General features: G+C 42.0%; 1 protein-coding gene across 2 annotated transcripts in view; it reads right to left on the reverse strand.

The window, feature by feature from the left end:
• The window catches only part of dock10 (dedicator of cytokinesis 10), a 213,338-nt gene that overhangs the window by 150,500 nt on the left and 42,422 nt on the right, over positions 1-20,416 (reverse strand). The gene's annotated exons all lie outside the window — the stretch shown is intronic.

Raw genomic sequence — 20,416 nt, forward strand, 5'->3', positions numbered from 1 at the left:
AGACTTGCGATTTGTGAAAATGTTTTAGGTTTAAAGTGTGAAAATAATCGAAATGAGTTCTGTTTAGCGTGTAATTGTGCCTGATTAGATAGATGTGAACTATTAAACAGCTACAAGGCTCAGACATCAAGCAAACAGGCTTTAAAGATCACTTGTTAGTTACATTAAATCATAGATGGATACTCAAGTTTTGAGGGATTTCCAAACTTTAGCTTTGACTATAGCAACCAATAGTCACTGCACAGATGTCTATTATTGTGGTAAGATTCATATTCATATACCCCAAACAGCTCTGTGGTTGTGGTCGCACAGAATCTCCCAGATGATATGGGCAGCTCTGCAAAAAAAGCTGGTCATTTTTTGTACTCTTTCTTACTCAGTACTTTCTTGTATTGTGAAATAAACGATGGATAAGAGCTCCACTGCTCTGTCGAACACATGGCTATTAGAGATCAGCTCTAACGTCACCCGAACCCACTGTTAAAAATAAACCATCCACTCGAGCCTATGATTATCTCTGCTTTAGCCATCCGCACCTGACCCGCACCCCATCATCACATTACAATTATTCACATTTTCAGTACTAAGCGTGATGATATAGAAACATGTTACACGGAAGTCAGCTGCTCTTAAATCAACATTTATTTAAAGTAAAACTTCTTCTTTGGCAAAATTACATTTCCTTAATAGACTAAGCACACGCTTTACTCTCTTTACACAACACCATATTTTTAGTTGAAAAAAGAAACTGTGTTTTGGCCGTTCACTTACAGGATAGCAATGTTTTGGGGGCCTGAAAACTCAGACTTTTGAAAATGGGATTCAAATTGCAAGTTTTTGAAAACGATACCGTTATCGTCTCTGTAAACTACAAACACGAGAATTTGTGAAAACGGTGACGTTATGCGCAAGCATATTACATCTTCAGTCCATAGACTGTAAAAAAAGATGGACGGCACACTTTCACTCTGTTCCAATATGGCGCTGACGTCTAGCGCTGATTCGGGACCCGAGTCTGAGCAGTGTGAGCGTGAAGTGGAGCTGCGGCCCACACTCCCGCAGAATCAGTGTGAAATAAACAGTTATGGGAATGAGAAATTGAAAGTTAAAGCTCTAATCACATCTCGAAAATCCCCCAAAAGTTGGTGCCTCAGTGCATCACAACTGGCAATAATGAAGTCACACTCTTGTTTTACAGTATCAAATACCTAACTGAAACCAAACTTGTTAAAAAAAAACAACAACAACAAAAAACACTTAAACTTGCATCCGCATGATAAAAACTGCCTAAAATGAAAGAAGACGGAGACGTACGTCGAACGTGACCAACTGAACGGGAACATAGTTTAATGAGTGTCTACAAATTAGCGCATGATGAAAAATTAAGCTTTAAAATACGTTAATATTTCTATCATTATGTTTTACACTAAATTATTTATGTTAAGTCTTTGTATAATTTCAGTTAAAGCTGTTAAGTTAAAGGTGCACTGTGTAAGTTTTAGCAGCATCTAGTGGTGAGGTTGTGAATTGCAATCCCCCAGCGCTCACCCCTCTCTTTGGAAGCACATAGAGAAGCTACGGTGGCCGGCACAGGACAAAGATGTGGTCGTCTGAGACAGCAGAGAGTGATTAGCGCCTTGTAGAGCAGTTTGTCCCTTTAGGGCTACTGTAGAAACATGGTGGCACAAAATGGCGATTTCACTGTAAAGCCCTATTCGGACTGGATTAGTTTAACATGGGGACGTGGGGGTAAAGTAATTATTACCTGAGGTTCTCGGTGATTTTAGTCCCGTCCGAATGTGCCATCTCGGTAATCATTACGGACAATGTCAGTAAAGATTACCGAGACTTTTACCTTCTGTAAAAAGGTCCGGAAAAATTACCTCAGGTAATACTAATCCCGTTCGAATAGACCTGCTGTAAAAATGTATGGTAAAATTCCGTCATTTCCTGTTTAAAAGTTTAAAAAAAGAGCACATTTTGCGACCTTGGAGGCGCTTGAAGCATTCGGTTGCGTTGTAGGTGGTGGGACAAATCTGAGGCAAACGTCCAGTATTTTCCCCATATCATTTAAAGCAAAAAGAAGATCAAAAGCACTTATTAGAGGCACAACACTTATTTTAGCTCTAGGAAAGTGTCTATTACCAACATAATCCAATCAGAATCGTTAGACTGGACCTAACTGTTTATTAAAACATATATATTGGAGACGGAGTTCAGACTGGCGCTCAGGTTGTGTGTTTGCTCACGTTATAAGGGTAACGTCATACGCACATGACGTCAAGGAGGTGCGTAAAGCGAGTTACTCCTCCCACTTCTGCTAGTTTTACTGAGATGTCTTATCCCGTGCGAATTGGCCATTAATATTACAGACGTCCTGAGGTAAAATGACTTTACCCCCATGTCCCCATGTTAAACTAATCCAGTCCGAATAGGGCTAAAGAGGACCTCGGTGTATATAGATGAAAAATGACTCGGTAAAAGTTAATTATGTATGGTCCTTATACACCACTGAAACAGCGTTATGTATATTATATTGCATTTCTGTAAATACTACACACTGCACCTTAAAGCAATATCTCATGTAGTTTTCTTGCTTTCTGTTTTATATAATTCCAGTAATAGACCACTATTAGTTCTGGCAGGTCATGTCACATTTCTCCAGCGCTCATTTGCCCTCCTCCATCCCCAGCTCCCCCTGTCGTCCAGTCAGGATTTTGCCATCTGATTCCCCTTAAATAAGACTAAATTCCAGAATTATTTTGTACATTAAATATTGCCATTAAGGATAACTTCAATACATTATGTTGGTTCTGTGCTGTTTACCCTAAGGGGGTTATCACTGCCCTTATGCTAGGCTGCATGGGTGCGCAAGGGATCTCTTGCCCAGAACAGAACCATACCACCAATCCAAACTATAAGCAGTTGTCAATCATCTTTGACAATAGTGGTCCTGACAGAACTGTTGTTTTCAAAAACTGGCACTTTAAATCCCATTTTAGGGATTTAAAACACATAAAAGTTTTAAGTTGGAAACACTGTGATGTAAACGGCCTTTAAGAGTGACACACATTTCTTGCATTTTACATTGGAATCTGAGTTCTGTGTCTTTATTAAAATCAACACATTAATGATTTATCTCTCATCCACCCACAACCCGCCAGCGATTAATAATCAATGATGCTGCTGACCCACGGATTATCCCCAGTGTCTGTGGATATAACCATGATGTGATCACCCGCATTACTAATAGGTCAGGGTTATTTTTGATGAGTGCTCCTGAGGACAAGTTTTTTCCCCTATATAAAACCACAACATTTACATTCATGTAAGGAACTGTGAGCAAACATCGGTCCTGAAGAAATTTGCTTACTTGAATATATTATTTTCCTCACAAGAATTTTGGTCAAGCTTACTCATTTTATGTAGGCTATTAAAAGAAATCCAACACATTAACGCTGGCCACTCAGTGCCAACTTAGCCAAACACAAGAAAACCAAACATCTTCAACAGTGAAGCGCTGGAGCTGCTCTTTAAAGCTAACATTAGTCCGTGTTTTGATAGTAAATATATTTCCAACTTCCACAGCATAGACCTATTTAATAGTAGACCTATTTATCTAGAGAAGATTCAGTCTTCATTTCAACATTTGAGGATCTATGGGGTCGAGTTATCTTACACCATCACATTAAGCACTTTTTTTAAAGGGGTGATGAATTGAGAAATCAACTTTCCCTTGAGCTTTTGATATATAAAAGGTCATGATAATGTAAGATCCTGTAAGTTTCAGAGCTGAAAACTTCCTTGTTAGTCAAAGAAAAGCTTTTATAGACACCAGGGCCAGAAAATGAGGCTCTCAAATCAATAACGTATTAGAAGGGGGAAACTCCACCTCTACAGATAAATGTGTACGCTGCTTCTGTAGTCCCGCCCCCCGGCTCGTGGCGCTAAACTGATCACATTACTGAGAAATAAACACACCAAAGATCGCAAGATAATTGTTTGTACACAAGACACAGGTCAACATTGGATTAAAACACAATGATGTGCTTCTATATTGGATCAGGAATGGTGCAGAAACATATGTGAATAAAACATGTTTTTTATATATATATGATAGTTTCACATTGCTGTGACAGGCTGGAAAATCCCTTATTTGTTGGTTCATTTCAATTCAGAACGCCCATCAAAACCGAACATTTTGGAGAGAGCCTTAAAACCAGTGTAGAAAATAGCCTATTACTTATTAGTTATGATGTTTTTGAATGTAAAAACCACACGAACGTCATTAGTTGACCTCAGACAACATAAAAATAAAAAGGCTGGTTCATGACACCTTTAAACGTGTATGCTGCTGTGTCATACCAAGAAAACCAAACTCTAGCAACCCCTCCCACATGACCATTCGGCTCTGAAAGCTGAAGAAGTACTTTTATTTATATAGCGCCCTTCCAAAGCTCAAGGTCGCTTTACATAGTATTAGACAATACATTTGTACAATGGTACATTAGCATACTCACATACACAAGACAAGCACAGTTCTTCTATAGCCACATTATTCAAAATACAAATTGAATAGATAAGTCTTAAGCTGGGTCTTGAAGGTAGACAGAGATGGTCAATTACGCAATGATAGGGGAAGCCAATTGCATAATTTTGGTGCATTGACAATAAATTCCCTGAACCTAAAATGAGGAGTGGATAAAAGACCAAGCTGAGATGATCTGAGGGACCGGGCAGGAGAGTAGCGGTGTAGTAAGTCAGACAGACATGGAGGTGCGAGATCGTTTAATGCCTTAAATGTTAGAAGAAGTACTTTGAAATGAATATGTGATGACATGTCAAGTCAAGTCACCTTCATTTATACAGTGCTTTTAAAAATACAGATTGTTTTAAAGCAGCTTTACAGTGATAATATGAAACGAATGGAAGAGAGATGGTGTTGGCTATACAGCTCTAGAAAGAAGTAATTGTCCAGCCAAAGTACATTTTTGATTGATTAATTTCTGTTGTATATAATCATGAGTTATTTACTTTGGGGCCACTTCAAAATTAGAACCCATGCAATGCCATTGAAAATCAAATAAATAAACTGTGAATAAATAAACGGCATGAGTGTGCACACCATCAGTTTAGCATCTTGACTCGGGACTATATTTTCCCACTCTTCTTCTGGATTTTTTTTCTAGATTAGTTAAATTGTGAGGGGTCTTCTCTTTTGCAAAACTCTTCCCCCACAGATTTTCTGTAGGATTCTCGTTTGGGCTCTGGCTGGGACATTCTGCAACATCAGTCTTTCTTTGCCGAAGCCATTGTTTTGTTGATTTATCATTGCCATGCTGAAAGGTTAAAAAAGGACGAAAAAAGCAAAAAGCATGACGCTGCACCACCATGCTTCACCATCAGTATGCTGTTCTTTTCTTCTTTCTGTTATTTTGCTTATGTGCTGTGTTTTTGTGCCAAACATGCATAACTTTTAATTTTGTTCAATCTTGGTCTCATCAGACCATAACACACTTTTCCACATGGTTTTGGGAGACTGGGTAGCAGGGCTTGGAGGTTTTTTAGTCAGAAAAGGCTTGCGACTTGTCACCCTTCCCCACTGCCCAGACTACTAGAGATAAATGTCTGATGTAGGGAGCAGCCAGTACTTGGCAGAAAGACCTGCACCTCTGTTACGACCTGTCTTGCACTTTGCCGTGCCGTGTTTTCTTTCTCTCCTTTCCTCTTCTCTAGCCTTTCTCTGATAGGTTTACCAATGTTTGGGTGGTGGATCGTTATTGGTTATCTGGCTGAGGCGTGGACCATAAAAGGATGCCGTCTGCACTCGACGGGGAGCTCATTGTTGGTTCGGCCGCGAACGGGTTGAGAGCTTCTGGATCCCTCCTCCGGCCGATGATCAATGTTTAATTGTGTTGTTTGATTGTCTGGGCATGTAAACAAAACTATCACCAGAGCGTAGGGGTGTCCTGCTATTTATTTTGAAACTTGTTTGGGTTCTCTTTATGTTTGGTAGTTAGGTTAGTTAAATGTATTTTCTTTTGCTTCAATTAGGTTATTTATTGTATCTTTCTTTTTAGGTTTGTGTTCTTTGTTATGTTGGCCTTTGGACACCCTGACAAGATGCTCGCCCTTTTATGTATGATCATTTTATAAATTCATATTTACTTATAGTGCTTGTATGTTTGATTATCGACCGGAGTGATTCGGGGCTGGGATTCCAAAACCACAACCCATTTTATTATTATTATGCCCGGTTAACGTTTGTTTCCTTCCCCTAGACCGCGGGGCGAAATAACCTCTATTAATGTTGCTGTCGGCCTCCTGACAGCATCCCTGACCAGATTTCTCTCATTAAGTTCAGAGGGACGCCGTGTTCTTGATAATATCACTGTAGTGCCATAACTTCTCGAATTGTTGATGACTTTTCAATAAGGAGATCCCGTTTATCTTTGTGGCCCTTGGCTCTTGTAGTAGAGTGCAAACAAGAATATATCAGAAAAAAAACCTGTTGATTTATTTGGAGCTGTTCAGGGTCACTTCAGAGAAAAAAACCTGTTTATGTATTTCACATGAGCTTGATAATACGTTTATTCTGAACACAGCCACTTATGAAGGTTACGCTTTTCAAGTTTTGAACTTTATCTTTTAATCCAAAACTTTAGCAGTTAGGTTATTTTAAGTGTTTAACTTTATCTTTTTATCAAAAACCGTTTGGTTTATTTTAAGTTTTTGGTTGGTTTTCAGTGGCACTGCAAAATTAGCATTTTTTATACATTAAAGAGGCAAAAGTTCTGATATGATTTAACTGTTGTTTAGACTTTTTCTATCCACTGTAGATGTTGTTGCTATGCATTTAGACAGTTTTGCGCTTGTATCTCTCTTCAAACATATGAGAACTGTGAAGCAAAATAACAGGTATTGCTCATGTTGGCCACTGTAATCAACAACAACAACAACAACAACAACAAAACATTAGTTACTGAGCACACTTTATTCTCAAGTGCAAAAACTGAGCACATGCTTGCAATGTGTTTAGACTGTGTGTGTGTGTGTGTGTGTGTGTGTGTGTGTGTGTGTGTGTGTGTGTGTGTGTGTGTGTGTGTGTGTGTGTGTGCGTGCATGCTGCAAAAGAATGTATGTGTGTGACAGATGGGGTTACTTCTCAGTAAAACCTCAACACCGGATATTGCACACCTAGCAAAACTTCTGAGAAACAGAAGGCATTACATTTGTGGGTGTGTTTGGGGTTTGAGGGTGGATTTTGTCCTGCAAACCATGTGACCAACAAGTAATCTGTAATGAAGGCTGCATGAAAGAAAAGAGCAGCGTTTGTGCCATCTAGTGTTTGTTTATCTACACCACAGGAATTTCAGCAGTTTTTTTCTGATTCATATTAATTTTACAATGTCTTTACGCCACCTACTTTTTGAAGCTTTTACATGTTGATTACTTAGACTTCCACTGGATGGACAAAAACAATGAATTGACAATGAATGACATATAGCAAGTAAATGATTACAGAATTTCAGAACAGATGCACTGAACCAGGGCTTGACATTCACTTTTATTGCTCACCAGCCACTCTGGCTAGTGGTTTTCCAAAGTTACAAGCAACTCATTTTTTACTGGCCATAATTTTGACATCAATACCATGGGGGAAACTGCCATAGACATTTTTAAAGGGATACTTCACTGCTGTATTTAAATAGGGGAAACGTGGAGGTGTTTGGTGGCTTCTAACTTGATCTCTGTTTGGTTCCATAGTGAATGAACTGGGCTTAGTGGGCTAAGCTAAATGCTATCAGATCGTCACCGCGCGTCAGAGAGATTAAGAGCACACACTGAGGCGAGAGAGGTGTGTGTCAACTCGTTTAAGTTAAGGGAATAACAGTTTAATATGAAAAGGCTGTGAAGTATCCCTTTAATATTCTCTCATAATTTGGCAGCAGGTTTATTAAGCTGCTGTCACTTTAAGCTTTAAATGCACGAATCCATTAAACTGTTACACGTTTCCTTTCTCAGCTGTTTACGCTCACTTAATACATTAAAACATAACTGACTGTATTTATGTAAATACTCGCCATGTCCGGCATTTTGACTTTATTTTGTGTGTATTTGACTGTTTAGGTTCTCAACAAATTGAGAGAGCGAGAAAGAGCCGGAATCGTTTATCTATTCTGCTGAAATGAGTATTTGGAAGATATTTCAGTAAGTCTATTTCACAACGAAAAATCAGTATTGAATAATCTATATTTTTCACAAGACTACATTGCCTGTAGTTTATTATTTCAGATGCTTATGCCTATGCTGTATGTCTTTTGGATTGTGTGGTAAACCGGCTCACCAAGGAAGAAACCCATGCCAACACAGGGAGAACATGCAAACTCCTCACAGAAAGGCCTCCAGACTCAGCCGGCACTTAAACTGAGGACCTTTTTTGCTGTGAGACAACAGTGCTACCCACTGAGGCACCTATAGAAAACATACATGATTTAGGATTTCAGATTTGTGTCTGTCTTTCAACAATATATGATCCAGGTCTGAGTAAAACAATCTGTCACGTCACAGACAAGGGAAAAGGGTGCGAGGACTCAAGTGCAGAAAAAAGATGATTTATTTACAAAAACAAAACATAAACTCAAAACAAAACCCACGAGGGGGAAAAACACATAATAGAATAATATAAATACAAACTTAAACAAACCAACAGAATCACGGGGAGGACGGAAGACGCAGACATTACACAAGGATCCAACACAGACTGACAAACACAAGGAGATTATAAAGGGAACAAACAAGGCAGATAATGAGGGAGAACAGGTGGGGCAAATAAACCAATAATCAGATAACAAGAAGGGCGGGGTTGACAGTAGCACATGCAAGACATGACAGAACCCACATGTGCACACAAGACAGGACAGGCATGTGACATTACCCCCTCCTTAAGGAGCGGCTACCAGACGCTCCACTAGGGACGGGCGGGACAGACCAGGGAGGGACGGGAGGGACAGACCAGGGCGGGGCGGGAGGGACAGACCAGGGCGGGGCGGGAGGGACAGACCAGGGCGGGGCGGGAGGGACAGACCAGGGCGGGACGGGAGGGACAGACCAGGGCGGGACGGGAGGGACAGACCAGGGCGGGACGGGCGGGACAGACCAGGGCGGGACGGGCGGGGCAGACCAGGGGGGAACGGGAGGGACAGACCAGGGGGGCACGGGAGGGACTGACCAGGGGGGCACGGGAGGGACAGGAGAAACAGACAAGGAAGGAACAGACAAGGGAGGGGTCAACAAGGGACACATGAGGAAAACAAAAAGTTCAGGCACCCAGGGCGGCGCAGGGAGAGCAGGACGCCTCAGCGGCGCACGGAGGGCAGGACGCCTCAGCGGCGCACGGAGGGCAGGACGCCTCAGCGGCGCACGGAGGGCAGGACGCCTCAGCGGCGCACGGAGGGCAGGACGCCTCAGCGGCGCACGGAGGGCAGGACGCCTCAGCGGCGCACGGAGAGCAGGACGCCTCAGCGGCGCACGGAGAGCAGGACGCCTCAGCGGCGCACGGAGAGCAGGACGCCTCAGCGGCGCACGGAGAGCAGGACGCCTCAGCGGCGCACGGAGAGCAGGACGCCTCAGCGGCGCACGGAGAGCAGGACGCCTCAGCGGCGCACGGAGAGCAGGACGCCTCAGCGGCGCACGGAGAGCAGGACGCCTCAGCGGCGCACGGAGAGCAGGACGCCTCAGCGGCGCACGGAGAGCAGGACGCCTCAGCGGCGCACGGAGAGCAGGACGCCTCAGCGGCGCACGGAGAGCAGGACGCCTCAGCGGCGCACGGAGAGCAGGACGCCTCAGCGGCGCACGGAGAGCAGGACGCCTGGGAGGCGCGGTGAGAGCTGGACGCCTGGGAGGCGCGGTGAGAGCTGGACGCCTGGGAGGCGCGGTGAGAGCTGGACGCCTGGGAGGCGCGGTGAGAGCTGGACGCCTGGGAGGCGCGGTGAGAGCTGGACGCCTGGGAGGCGCGGTGAGAGCTGGACGCCTGGGAGGCGCGGTGAGAGCTGGACGCCTGGGAGGCGCGGTGAGAGCTGGACGCCTGGGAGGCGCGGTGAGAGCTGGACGCCTGGGAGGCGCGGTGAGAGTAGGACGCCTGGGAGGTGCGGTGAGAGCAGGACGCCTGGGAGGCATCTCCGGCCCAGCGGCGTCCACCGGAATGCGATCCACCAGCACAGGGACCACCGGAACACTATCCACCGGAACAGAGACCACCGGCATCGGGACCACCGGAACACGATCCACCGAAATATAGACCACCGGAACACGATCTACCGGTACAGGGACCTCCGGAACACGATCCACCGGAATAGGGACCACCAGAACACGATCCACCGGCACAGGGACCACCGGAACACGATCCACCGGCACAGGGACCACCGGAACACGATCCACCGGCACAGGGACCACCGGAACACGATCCACCGGCACAGGGACCACCAGAACACGATCCACCGGCACAGGGACAACCGGCACAGGGACCACCGGAACACGGTCCACCGGCACAGGGACCACCGGAACACGATCCACCGGAATCGGGACCACCGGAACACGATCCGCCGGTACTGGGACCACCGGCATGCGATCCGCCGGCACTGGGACCACCGGCACAGGGACCACTGGAGCTGGGACCACAAGAACAGGCACGGAGGGAGCCTTCCTTCTCCTCCTCCTTTTAGAGACCACCGGAGCTTGGGCCACTGGAACTGGGGCCACTGGAACAGGAACCACCGGAGCTATCCAGCCCCTGGTCCTAGAGGGACTGGAGTCCAGCTGTTCCACAAACTCCCAAAAGTCCGGGGTTCCCATTCTCTCAACCTCCATGGGGCTGAGAGGCATGTCCAGGCAGAGGTTAAACACCTCTGCCTTCTCTGTCTCATTGAGGTACAGGTGATGCACCTCAATAAGGAATTTGCAGGCGAACTCTCTTACACCCGCCCCCTGTTGGCGGATGTATTTAGAGTTCACCTGCCGCATCACCTGTACGTGCCTGGTTAGCTCCATAGTTCAAAGAGCAAACAACAAAAATAAACAATCCTCTTGCTGAGTCCTCTATGGTTGGATCCTTCTGTCACGTCACAGACAAGGGAAAAGGGTGCGAGGACTCAAGTGCAGAAAAAAGATGATTTATTTACAAAAACAAAACATAAACTCAAAACAAAACCCACGAGGGGGAAAAACACATAATAGAATAATATAAATACAAACTTAAACAAACCAACAGAATCACGGGGAGGACGGAAGACGCAGACATTACACAAGGATCCAACACAGACTGACAAACACAAGGAGCTTATAAAGGGAACAAACAAGGCAGATAATGAGGGAGAACAGGTGGGGCAAATAAACCAATAATCAGATAACAAGAAGGGCGGGGTTGACAGTAGCACATGCAAGACATGACAGAACCCACATGTGCACACAAGACAGGACAGGCATGTGACACAATCCCACTTTTTAGTTCCTGTGAATGAAGTCGGTGTAAACAGCCTCTGGTTGCTCTTGCTTGTGTTGCTGGAAATCGCTAGCTCTTAGTGAAACTGAACGAGGTTTGGTTACTGTGAATCACTGACATTGTGAAGCACCCCCCTGCGATCAAAATCCAGTTAACTTGTGTAAGCGGCAGCAGAAAGCCAAAGACAGGCCTGCAGGTGGCAGTCTCATCCTTGCATGAGTATAGAGAGAAGCATTTTTTCTTTTCCCTTTTTTGAGAAAAGGAAACTATTAATTCCTCCTTAGGGAGGCATTAATAGCCTTCAGACATGAAGGAGTAGAGGAAGATAAGCATTGAATTTCCTTTTCTTTTCCTCTCCCTCTCTCTCTCTCTTTGTCTAATTCATATTTAGTTTTACTATATTTTAAAACTGTATTAACATTATTGATCTCAATGATTGGAGACTGATCGGTTTATTTATACTGCCAGTGAATTTCAGCTTTTTTCCCACAGACATTTGGCACCGATTCGATCTTGGTGCATGGATGGCAAAATCACTGATATGCTTGATATGGGTCCAGGAATAAAATATGGTTACTGTTTTCACATATACACTGTGTAGCAAGCGTTTAAGTGTGTGTAATCATATGTTGGCAACACGATAGGCCACACTGCATGTGATTTACATTTGACAGCATAGGCCAGGGGTGGGCAACTCCGACCCTTGAGCTCATGATCAAACTCTCTGGGGATCCTGAAGACCTTGATTAGCTTGTGTCACTCTGGAGGAAAGTGGAGGAAAGATGCCCACGCCAGGATCTATTCCCAACAAGCTATTTTGCAAACTTTCAAAGTTTTCCATCCTCAGACTGACTTTTGACATCCCAAACACACTACAAAACTCTGTGAGATGGGGATGACACCGCAAAAGAGGAAGTAATCAACCAATCAGCTCAGGAGGAAGCCAGCCGTCTCTCACCTCTGTGTAAGTTTCACAGCATCCCTCCACCGCCTCACTCTTGGCTGTTTCTATCCAGTCAGGAAGGGGGAGTAATCTTGATTCGGGCCAAATTCCGATCTCGGAGCCCTCCCATGGACAGCACACCAAATACAAATAAATTACCGTATTTGATTTCATATACGTGTAAACTTGTGTACTAAAATCAAGACAGTATAAACTGTGTGCAACTCTGTTCAATTACAATATATAATCCTACATAAAGCTATGTTGCCATACTTGGGGACACAAGTTATTCAACTAAATATCCAAATAAAATTAATTGATTAGGTCTTAATTAATTGTATAAACTATAATACTGATCTGGGAACATTGTTGCTATAGGATAAATTAAAATATCATATAATATAATAATAACATCATCGCTTTTTCCAGAACGACTGTACAGCCAAATCTAATTTTATTGCAATATTGTCCTGTTTGACACTGAAGCTGCTTTGAAACAATCGTCATTGTAGAAGCGCTATATAAATAAAGTTGACATGACTACTTATTTTGCCTTCAAGCAATCCAAACTTTTCACTTTTTTTTCCTCCAGAATTGTTATGTTGCTTTAAAGGGTTAGTTCACCCAAAATTGAAATTGATGTCATTAATGACCCACCCTAATGTTGTTCCACACCTGTAAGACCTCCGTTCATCTTCACACACAGTTTAAGATATTTTAGATTTAGTCTGAGAGCGTATGCAAGTGTATGCACACTATACTGTCCACGTCCAGAAAGGGAATAAAAACATCATCACAGTAGTCCAAATGAGACATCAGTGGGTTAATTAGAGTCTCTTGAAGCGTCCAAAATACATTTAGGTCCAAAAATAACAAAAACTACGACTTTATTCAGCATTGGCTTCTCTTCCGTGTTCCTCAGATGAAGATTAAAACGGCCATGAACCAGTGAATCGATCAATGATTCGGATCGCCAATGTCACGTGATTTCAGCAGTTTGGATCATAGATATCCATAATAAAGGCTAGATGTCACGTGTGCGCTGTTGGCCAATGGAGGTCGGCGTCCGCAACTGGCGGCCATCTTGCCACAGGCAGCTCGCGCACTCGTAACAGTGTGTTTTAATGGTGGATGTACTTTTAAATAACCATAACTTGCTCAATTTTCAACCGATTTTCAAACTGTTTTGTTTGTTATAAATGTCAGAGATGTAGTTATGACACTACTTACTTATGAATAATTATAACCATGGATTTCATTATTAAAGTAACATTGAACAGAACAGACAGGTGCAATAAAAAGGTATTTATGTTAAATCAATATATAGGCTACTAAAACTGTGTACCGAATGGCAACAGATTTCATAAAGAAATCTATTAATTCATTTGTTATCTATTATTAATTAATATATATATACACACACACACACACACACACACACACACACACACACACACACATATATAGCTCTGAATTTTTTTCCAGAGCTAGCTATAGCTAATATATATATATATATACACACACACATATATATATATATATATATATATATATATATATATATATATATATATATATATATATATATATATATATATATATATATATATATATATATATATATATATATATATATAATATACTTTTATAATAACAATATTGCTATTATAATAAATAATTTTTTTTAAATTAAAACAAAAAAAAACATGCAAACTAAGTTTATTTTAACTAGACAAAAGATTGGTTGTCATAAAATCGTTATTGGTGTCAATAAACCTATATAATTGAACAGCTCGATTGTGGTCTCAGCCTTGATAACGTGCACGTAAGTTAGCCGTGATACACAAGCTGCACAATTAAGTCGTTTATCGAAACGAGAAGCTGCAATTTCAACGTGTTAAAGCATCCAGATTTGTAGCCATGTTAATAACGTTTGTAAGAAACCAAACCATTTGTAAATCCGTCAAGATTTCAGCGAGATAAGAGTATTTATGTTCGTACGGATCACTCACCTTACATCAGGTTCCACAGAGCTCGACAGAAAGCTTGCCTGTGACAAGATAGCCGCCGGTGATGACGATGGTGACTCCGCCGTAAGACATCTAGCCTTTATTATGGATATCTATGGTTTGGATCGCGTGACATTGGCGATCCGAATCATTGATCGATTCACATTAGGGTGAGTCATTAATGACATCAATTTCATTTTTGGGTGAACTAACCTTTTAAGTGTCACCTGACCACCAGTGATGAACATCTGCTGTTAACAGGCAATTTCACTGAATGAAAGAGAAACAACAAAAAAGAGCAGAGACGAGCAGAAACACAACTGCACAAGGCTAACAAAGCAGGGTTATTCAAATCTTACCCTGGAGGGCCAATGCACTGCAGAGCTTAGCTCCAACCCTGATCAAATACACTCACCTGTGATTTTCTAATGATCCTGGAGACATTGATTAGCATTTTCAGGTGTGCTTGATTAAGGTTGGAGCTAAACTCTGCACTGCATTGGCCCTCCAGGGTAAGATTTGAATAGCCCTGCCTTAGATCATGGGTCTCAAATTCGGCCCTCCCTCATACAGTATAATTGGCTGACACCTTGTGATTGACAGAAACAGAATGTGAGGCTGATCAGACAGTCAAAAAAAATATGGTCTAACAGCACTCGTCAATGTCAAAATGACTGAGATGGCCAATCAGAGCAAAGTAGGCAGGGTTTACGTTCTCGTTTGGCTTCACACACAGACAAGCACATCAATCTATCGCTTAATGCTGTTGCAGAGAGAGAGACTTTCTACAAAATACACACAAACATGTCCATACTCTTAATATACAACCATTGATAAACATCAAAATAAAATAAAATAAAAACTATATGAGAGCGGATTAGAACCCGGAAACTTTGGCACGGTTTACAAAAATTCTACCATCAGACCATTAAGGGAGTCAAATGATAGCAGCGGGTCTGTGTATTTATTCACAAATGCAAAGAATTTCTGAGACCTCTGCCTTAGATGAAATTAACGGCAAATAAAACAACATATTAATCTCCAGTTTCTCTCGTAAATCTCTCCAAAACAGCATTGCCATCTTCACTTATTATTGCCCAGTTTGCCTTTATGTATTTTGTTCAAACTTGTAGTTCAATTTGCTTGGTTGATTTGGTCCTGACCAAAAAAAAAAAAAACTTAATTCCTGGTCTGATTATCATTCAGAATGACATTTTTATCACCACACCAAAAGATACTGGACCTAAAGGCATAGAGATATGACCTTCACGACCTTTCATGACATATTGCCTATTTTGAGACAGAACTTGCTTAAAATCAATGCTGTGCGCTAGGCTAAATGCACTCATTGTGTGTGCGAAGCCTACATCTGATGGCATTTTGACCAGCTGAGATCTCGTGAAGAGCTTATGAAACCACAGCAGAGTTCGTTTGGAAGCACATCTTTTCAGCGGTCTCTGTCCGCTTGTTTGGTGCGCACCAGGGTTCGGATGGCAGTGTGCACATTTGTTCAAATGAACCGCACTAACAGAGCAATCGCACCACGGTTCATTTTAATCCAACCAAATATGTCAGAATTTAAATTCTGTCATTAACTCCTCACCCTTATGTCGTTCCAACAGAAATGAAGACATTTCTGATGAAATCCGAGAGCTCTCTGACCCTCCATAGACAGCAGTTTAATTAGCACTTTCAATGTCCAGAAAGGCAGTAAAGACGCCGTTAAAATAGTCCTTGTGACTCCAGCGGTTCAACCTTAAGGTTGAGAAGAGATGAAAATAATTTGTGTGCACTTGTATGCGCTGTTGACATATGAGCTGGAAGTGCTGCACTGTTCACACTACGTAAACAGCATATGAGTCTGACAGAGACAAGGAGAAACTGTCTTCACAAAAGTATTCTGGTCTCTTCATAACATTAAGGTTGAACCACTGGAGTTACATGGACTATTTTGACAATGTCTTTAGAGCCTTTCTGGGCCTTGAAAGTTGCAATGACGTTGCTGTCTATGGAGGGGTAAAAATGATCTTCATTTGTGTTCTGAAGATGAAATGAAGATCTTACGGGATTGGAACGACATGAGGGTGAGTAATTATTGACAGAAATTTCATTTTGGGTGAACTAACCCTTTAATTAAACACATGAATCAGCTAATCAAGGTCTTCAGTTTGACACATGTGCTTTAGTGTGTCCTTTAGTGGTGCACTTGGCCCTTGTTTTTATGTTATGCTTTCTCTGATCACTATAACATCCAAAGTCTTATCATTGAGCATTTGTTGAGTCATTAATACCACTGGTGACTGGTGCTATTGTTTGAGAAGAACTGATAATAATCCTTTAATGTGACCTATTTTACGAGAAGCCGCATATCAAGAGGGAAAAACTGCAAAACTTTACTACTCATCAAAGAGCTAAAAAGAAGGCTTCAGCACCATGGTAAAGCATAGCTTTCCTCTGTCCTTCTTTGACCCCCGAGACTATGACTCGCAGATGCTCTTTGTGACCACCGGACCAAGCTCTTGCACTACACTAGGTGCAATCATTTTTGTGTTGTGCTTCAGGCTGTCCACACTTCACATATTAAAGCGGTCATTGCAAACACATTTGTCCTTCATGTCAGAAGCAGCACAGTTTACTGTAGTGTGTAGACAGCATCACTAGCAGCGTTTACACAGACCCTGATAATCAGATTGTTACTGGACTAGTAGCACAGTCTGAATTTAACAAAAGCTGCATGTAACCATGTCAATGGGTATTAATTTGGATTGTAAGGGGTGGTGTAAACCTTTTCTAATCCGTTCGATGGGACATGTAAACGCTTGATCAGATTGAAAACGAGAACCAGAAAGTTTTACGTGAAATGACGTAGAAATGACACATGCAATGGACAAGCTGTTGTTGTTGAAGAAAGCGCAATAAATGACTTGTGTCAATCTAATATTCTTCTTCTACTTATCGTATGTAAAGTACTGCAAGACAACGTTGTCCCATGTCTCACTTTCGGACTCTTATATACAGAGAGATGGGGAGTTTTTACTGCGTGATTAGTGAAAGTTAAAGGGGGGGTGAAACACTCAGTTTCAGTCAGTGTCATGTCAATCTTGAGTACCTATAGAGTAGCATTGCATCCTGCATATCTCCGAAAAGTCTTTATTTTTTTTAATAATTATATAAGAAAGATGCGCTGTTCCGAGTCTTTCCGAAAAAAGCCGAGCGGGTGGGGGCGTGTCGTGTGAGCGGAGCTAAATAATGACGTGTGCAGCAGCGCGCTGCTATTGTGTTGAGTCGAGTGCATCCCTAACAGCGGGAAAAAAACTTTATTCAAAATAAAAATATGGCTTTTAATCAGATACAGCCATACATCTATGATCCGGAATCAGACCCAGAGGCTGCAGTTGAACAGGAGCAGCAGCAAAAACGACTAGAGCAGGACGTCTGTATGTGGTAAGTTACAAGTTATACACTAACTATATAATATGCTTAGCGGCTTGTGTTATTTACATATTTATACTTGAATTATATCGTCGTATTTTTGTCTTTGAAGGTGTACATGTGGGAAGTGCAGTTGTGCACGTGTGTTTGTGTGTTTACGCGTGGTTTGTGTAGACAGTAAGCGGACTAAAAAAAACACAGACATTTGAAGCAGTCTCACTCACCCTTCTAACGTTGGGACTGCTCCATCCTTCAGCATTAGGCGATTGGGAAAAGCCGGCGTCGAGCTGGGCCTTGTTTATGAAACAGTCGGCACCGAAATGCAGCGAACAGATATAAACATTCGCGCAACTCAGTTGCTGATCCGGAAAAGCAAATTACATCCACTGTTGCCTTAACGCGGGGTTTTGGAGAATCTGTGCAGGACTGTCTTGGTCTGGCAACCAAAAACGCACTTTTTTGGTGACATTGTTATGTGCTATGTGTAATTGTCACCTGTCCAGCATCCTACAAGCCAGCGCTTTGATGGGCGTAGGCTGTTGCTTTCGCTCTCTCCCTCTCTCTCTCTCACGCGCTTCCGGTAGAATTGTCCGTAAGGCCCATACAAGGAAATTCCGCCCCCATTAACGTCAAAGGGGACGCATGATCTCAAAAAACTTGCCGAAACTTATGACTAACCGGAAGTAGTATTTTTGACAAAGAAATACTCCCATCAAACGTCCACCTTAACTTTTGAAACTTTGTCTATGTTTAGTATGGGATTCCAAGTCTTTAACAGTGTAAAAAGATCAGTATGCATGAAACAGCATTTCACCCCCCCTTTAAAGTAAAAGTGTTCTTATCATCTCCTAATAAGGACCCGAAGTACTGCTTTTTACAACAAAGAAAAGAAGCAGTGGTAGGAGGATTGTTAGTGTGCACAAACGGCAGGAAACTCACTATTTGTGAAGTGAGTGCATGTCACAAGATTAATTACGTTTTGAAGCTTGTGACATATAAACATGCACATCAACCCGATCGTTTTATTTAGCATTCATATAAACAGTATCTTTGCATTCATCCATCGTAATGATTTAACTCTGATTTAATCAAAAGGTGAAAACTCATTCTAATGTGAGTTGTATTGTCTTTTGTCATATTGCTCAGGTCTGATGTAGACTTAGTGTCAGCGCTCTGAGAGTAAAAAGTCAAAAGCCAAGCTGACCTGAGCAAGTATCACTCACTCATATTCTTCCCCTCATGTTTCTGCTGCCAAGGTCTCATACTACCAGAACAAAATCAGCAACATCTCAAACACCCACAACATTCTCCTCTCTACTATGTCTTAAGCCACTACCTCCTACTATTTCTCTAACCTATTTTACCAATAAAGTGGCAACTATCAGTAACCAGTAGTGGTGTAACGGATCACAAAACTCACGGTTCGGATCACATCACGGATCACTAGTCACGGATCGGATCATTTTTCGGATCAGAAAAAAAGGGGTAGGAGACTATTTTTTATTTTCTTTCCATATATTGTATGAAAAATGTTCGTGTTAGCATAACCTATATGGTTATGGTTTTAACAAATATAAATAAATAACCAGCTGAAAAAAAATCACATTTTACTCAGTTGTTGAAGTGTAACATGTGAAATACAACCTGTGATGTGAAAATGGGCCTGATCATATAATGGAAAAAAAAAAAAAAAAAAAAAACAAGATTAGGATGTCAACATTCTCAGGGGAGAGAGAAGACCTCACGCCTGTTTAACACACAATCATTATGTTTATTTAGAATCCAAAAGTTGGTACTGAACATGGCTTGTCATCATTGGAATTCTCTTTGTAGGTCTACACTATTTTATAGATATCATGTTTAAACACACTACATTTAAACAATGTTTTATTCAATGCATTACTTTATATTTATATAGCCTTACCTTAGAAACCGGCTAGACTATGGTAAAATAAGCATTTTAAATTAGAACTTATAGCAGAAAAAAAGGCAACTCGTTTTTTCTTTCATTTTTTAAAATCTTTTTAAAAGAAATCCTGCAGTTCATAAAGAACTTTTTTTTCCCCTCCAGAAAAGAGTGCTCTCCATTATTTCACTTGTTTACCTAAAGCTAAAAGCCATTTTCCTTGCTTTACCCAAGGCAAAAAGCCATGTGTTGACTTTGAAACAGATTACACTTTACACTATATGCATATGTGGGGGAAATTACTAGATTTTCGCATCAATACATGTTTGTTTTAATAGGCAATTCAGCGCGTCCAGCACAGCAAAACAGACTCGGTGCAGAAACAATCGCCGCACTTCGCACTGACGGACCGACACTGCGTGCAGAACTGTAATCTGATAACATAGTACGGAAAAAATACGCACCGCAAACAGACTACGCTGTGTGTGAAACGGGCATCAGCAGGTGTCGCTTCAGATAGCCATGCTCGATGTAATGCCACTATCATACGGCTCTCTCATGCTGCCACAGTAACGTTACCTACTGTTACAGTTGTCCACCGCCCTCCTTCCGTCATCATTATATTT

The sequence above is a fragment of the Pseudorasbora parva genome, chromosome 8 (assembly GCF_024679245.1).
Source record: "Pseudorasbora parva isolate DD20220531a chromosome 8, ASM2467924v1, whole genome shotgun sequence".
Taxonomy (NCBI): Eukaryota; Metazoa; Chordata; class Actinopteri; order Cypriniformes; family Gobionidae; genus Pseudorasbora; species Pseudorasbora parva.